Source organism: Brachycentrus maculatus, unplaced genomic scaffold, assembly GCF_059751285.1.
Source record: "Brachycentrus maculatus isolate JH-2025_06_01 unplaced genomic scaffold, ASM5975128v1 h1tg000860l, whole genome shotgun sequence".
Taxonomy (NCBI): Eukaryota; Metazoa; Arthropoda; class Insecta; order Trichoptera; family Brachycentridae; genus Brachycentrus; species Brachycentrus maculatus.
Genome location: NW_028281586.1, coordinates 10,967 through 16,244, shown reverse-complemented (window position 1 = coordinate 16,244; position 5,278 = coordinate 10,967).

Sequence of the window (5,278 nt, the reverse complement as noted above, 5' to 3'; positions counted from 1 at the left end):
AATGTTTGCAGCGACAGAGTGGTGTGGCGTTCGATTCTCTCTGCCTACTCCTGCGGGGAAGTGGCTTGATAGTTAGTGAGTTAGTTAGTTTTAATTCGTATGGAATCACAGCCCAGGGCTATTAAAACCTGCCATTGTTTGATTGGAACTATTTTATTTTGGGCTATTTTAACTAATTATGGAACAGGAGATCATAATCGACTCGGGTGAAAACGCTGTTACATATACAACACCAATACCTGTCGAATGGCCGAATCGTGTACATTATGATTTACCATTTTCAATACACTTCATGAGGCGGTGTAATTACGATTAATTTCCCAGTAATTCTATTTACTTATTGGATTTCGTACATTATTGGGTAGAGTCACGCAAATTCAACTACTCATACATTTTACCATGTACTTCTGATTAGCGCCCAAGATGTCTGGCATGATGAATAATTTCGTCAAGTTATAATAGTAGGCAAGTAATAATAGTAGGCGAGTTATAATAGTAAACAAGTAATAATAGTAGGCAAGTTATAATAGTAAACAAGTAATAATAGTAGACAAGTTATAATGGAAGACAAGTAATAATGGTGGCATGATTAATAATTTCGACAAGTTATAATAGTAGGCAAGTTATAATAGTAGGCAAGTTATAATGGTAGGCAAGTTATAATAGTAAACAAGTAATAATAGTAGACAAGTTATAATGGAAGGCAAGTAATAATGGTGGCATGATTAATAATTTCGACAAGTTATAATAGTAGGCAAGTTATAATAGTAGACAAGTTATAATAGTGGCATGGAAGACAAGTAATAATAGTGACATGATTAATAATTTCGACAAGTTATAATAGTAGGCAAGTTACAATAGTAAACAAGTAACAATAGTAGACAAGTAATAATGGTAGACAAGTTATAATAGTGGCACGATGAACATTTTTAACAAGTTATAATAGTAAATAAGTAATAATAGAAGACACGTTATAATAATCGCATGATGATTAATTTCGACGAGTTATAATAGTAGACAAGTTATGATAGTGGATTGATGAACAATTTCAACAAGTTATAACAGTAAATAAGTAATAAGTTTTTTTATAACATTTGAGTGTGTCCAAATACTTGTTCACAAAATCTGGATTATCTCCAATTACAGGAGTTATTTTCATATTATTTTTTTATATCTCCTCAAAAATTAAGATGAATATGAAACTCTGTGCATTTACGGGGCTGACGACCATCATTGGCTGGTTTAAGTGATCACTTTACACACGTGTAACATTCACCAATTCTACCCATTATTGACAACCACAAGAATTTGATTAGTGTGGTTGTCAATAATGGGTAGAATTAGTATTCACCTTTCACGTGTGTAAAGTGATCACTTAAACCAGCCTATGACGGTCGTCAGCCCCGCAAATGTCCAGACTTCCATATTCTTCTTCATCTTTAATGGGTTATCAAAACATAATATGAAAATAAGTTTTTGTTGATTTTTTTTTGTTTGCGCGATAAAGTTGATTATGCCGAATGTACAGGAATGCTTTGCAGCGCGGTGGAGTAAAATACCGTAGTTATGACTGTAATTTGTTCTCGGGTTAAATTCCTTATGATTGGCATTGATTGCGGTGTTTTTTATTGGGTAAGATTAAACTTGAGATTTATATACACAATTAAGTATATAATTAAATACTACTGATTTCACAATATTTTTAGTGCGTCCAAATTTTAGTTCACGAATCTGAGATTGTCCGCATATTAGTTATTATATTGATGTATCTATATAGATGAAGAAGAATATGGAAGTCTTTGAATTTTCATTGGCTAGTTTAATTAATCACTTTATGCACGTGTAACATTCACCATTCTACCTATGATCACACTATTCAAATTTCCGAAGTTGTATATATCTTTTAATTGACATCGTCTCTCACGTACGAGTTCTCGGCATTATCGATGGTTGAGTTTTCATATTCTTCTTCATCTATTTATTGTAACTACAGACAGTTGGTAGAATTCCGTATTGAATTGTTGGGATTACCCAATAAAATATTGATATCCAAAATTAAACACGTTGTTGGATTGAATTCTACTTTTATTTACATATATCGCTCACTCCTTTCAAGAACGTCATAAATCAAAAAACTTGATTTTTCAAGAGAACGTTTTTAAAGTTTAAAAATAAAATACGATGTATTAAAAATAAACGTCAAGCCACTTACTGAAATTTGTACTGTGCAACAGATATTTTTAGGTAAAACCTGAAGGTTTTTTCTCCACTTAAAAATATTTTATTTTTTATTTTTTTTATTTATTTCTTAAGTTAGCTTATATTAAAAGTAATATAAACTATTATATACATTTACATCATCTTTATATATTTACATTTCCTTACAGTAACTTAGACATTTATTTTTAAATTCTTTTAGACACTTTTCATTCTTCATACATTCAGGCATCTCATCATACATTTTTAAACCCTTATACATCAAGCTATTTTGCGACTCAGCTCTTTTCAATAATGGTAGTCTTATTTTATCCTTTTGTCTAGTAGCATATTCATAACAATTTTTGTTTAAGACAACTTTATCCTTAAAATATTTTGGCAACTTATCGTGAAAAAATTTATGTACAAATATCAACATATTAAATTTAAGTCTTCTTCTTACAGATAACCATTTAATAACCATTTTTAATATTTAAAAAAACAGTTAAGATAACCATTTTTAGTATTTAAAAAAACAGTTAAGCAATACATTTTCTTCAAAATGCAAAAACAACACTTTCTGCCCTGTAGCGGGTAAATATTAAGTAAAAAATATGCCTCTTTTGCGGGGATACAGTACATTTTCTGGGCATTCCGAAAACATGCAGAACCGAAAATTGACGATTTTTGATTTATGACGTTCTTGAAAGGAGTGAGCGATATATGAAAACATGGGATGCGTTTCGTCTTATAAACCCATTATCAAACACTGATACATATTATCATATATATGTAAATAAAAGTAGAATTCAATCCAACAACCGTGTTAAATTTTGAATTTATTACCCAACAATTCTTCATTTATGTTGAGATGTAAAAAATATTTCCTATAATTGGAGAAAATCCAGATTTTGTGGTCAATATCTGCAGACAGTTGGTATCAGAATTCATAAATCAGAATTGGTAATATCAGAATTCCATATTGAATTGTTGGGTAGTATATTTGTGTTTGATAATGTCTGAATAAGACGAGACGCGTCACATATTATCATATAAGTACTTATGTGTAAATAAAAATATAATTCAATCCAATAGCCGTGTTTAATTTTGGATATATTACCCAACAATTCTTCCTGTATGTTGAGATGCAAAAAATAATACATGTAAAAAGTAACTTTTATAATTGGAAATAATCCAGATTATGGGAGAAGAATTTGGACGCACTTAAAATTTTGTTAAAATAGTTTATTGAAAACGGTTTTGTTGATTGAGTGTATTAGCCAAGTTCATCCCCTATTTCAAGACTCACCCCCTTCATCCCTCGTGCTATGAACTGGAGAGTAAAGAGATAAAAGCAATAACATGGTAATCATTGTTTAACTACAAACATACCTCACACTTCCCCTACCAATAATGCTTCCCAAACTGTGGGATTTTTAAAATTAATAAAGTAATTAATTTTTTAATATTTATTGTATCGGCATTTACTTTGTGGTTAAGACATATTAAAATGATTAAGGAAACACTTGTTTTTATACCAGTTGAGTTTATTATTGACTACTAGTTTGGGAAGCTAAACTTCTATCGTCAGGTCCGAATAATAACTAAAATATAAAATATTTAAAAAAATCTGTTCTATAAATAAGGAGAGGTGTAAGTTAGGGGGAGGGGGTTAGTCAAGGGGCGGAGTTTGAAAATAAAGAAAAAATGGTCATTAATAAACTCAAATGGTATAAAACAAGTGTTTCCTTAATAATTTAATCTAATTTTATAATTTACATTAATTTTTAAATTTTATAAAAAAACATTTTAAGGGTGTCCAGATGATTGGAGTTTTTGAATATTATTTTTTGACATCTCAATAAAGGTGAAGAAGAATATGGAAGTCTGGACATTTACGGGGCTTACGACCGTCGTAGGCCGATTTATGTGGTCGTAAATAATAAGTATAAATAATTATTTTGATCTTCCATAGTCCATTTGATCTTCACATTCGTTTGAAAATGCCATAATTAGGCGAAACAATTGTCACATAAAACATGTTATTTTTTATGTTTTTTTTTTGTTATTAAAATACAACTTAATAGACTCAAAAATCTGTGTTTTATTTAAAAATTAACGCATAAATGAATGTGTAAATAATTATAACTTAAGACCAGACTTCTATATTCTTCTTCATCCATGTTGAGTTGTCAAAAAATAATATGAAAAATGACTCCTATCATTGGAGATATTCCAAATTTGTTAACAAGTATTTGGACACACTCAAAATGTTGTAAATAAATTATCTGGTCAAATTAAAAGCTAAAATAATAAAAATGAAAATGGATTTTTCCTGGCGTTTCTCATGTATGTGATTATAATCCAGGATTCGGACCTTTCATACTAATATAAGAGTTTTTGCTCAGTAAAAAAGCTTCATTGTCTCACCAATAATGTCACAATTTGTCTTTAGTAAAATTTTAGTCATTTAAGCATAATGTTCCGGAATTGGGTCATATACGAGTATATAGAAGTTCCAAGAATTTTAGTAGTGTGGTTGTCAATCATGGGTAGAATTGGTGAATATTACAAATGTGTAACGTGATCACTCAACTAAGCCTATGATGGTCGTAAGCCCTGTAAATGCCCAGACTTCCACATTCTTCTTCACCTATCTCGAGATGTCAAAAAAATAACTCCAAATGGAGATAATCCAGATTTGTGAACAAGTAATTAAACACACTCAAAATGTCGTAAATAAAACATGTGTTCATTTTAATTATGTTTTATTTTTTAATTTACCTAGTAGTTTTAATTCACAATATTTTAAAATACTTTTTATACGTGAAAGATCTCCCCTAAAAGTCAACATAATTATTGTTATAATGTAACAATAATGGCCTTCGGGGTAGCGTTCTCAGATAACTCAATTCGGTTTGAATCACTGCTAAAATTGGCTTATATCAAATCGAATATCAGGATTTGATTAGCCTGATTGGAATTTCCTCCACCCTCCTGACATCTATCGTCAAGCCCTTGAAGTACCCCTGATTCGAGATTGATCGGTAATATTGAAGCTTTTAAGCCCTAGTATGCGTTA